This window comes from Aquila chrysaetos, chromosome 24 (assembly GCF_900496995.4).
Source record: "Aquila chrysaetos chrysaetos chromosome 24, bAquChr1.4, whole genome shotgun sequence".
Lineage (NCBI taxonomy): Eukaryota > Metazoa > Chordata > Aves > Accipitriformes > Accipitridae > Aquila > Aquila chrysaetos.
In genome coordinates, this window is record NC_044027.1 from 19,555,064 (window position 1) to 19,555,274 (window position 211).

Sequence of the window (211 nt, forward strand, 5' to 3'; positions counted from 1 at the left end):
GGTGGGTGGTTTATTTTGGTTTTGTTTTCTCAGGTAAGCCCTCGGTATATTTTTAAAAGCCCAGGTCTGCCCAGAGGACGGTGGGGACGCTGGGCCGGGCTCGGTGCCTGTCCCCCCATACACCGGCTGATGCACAACGGCCGTGGAAGCGGCCGGTGGGCGCAGGGCAGCGCTGTGCACGACCACCCTCTCTGCTAGCACCGAGCGTGGC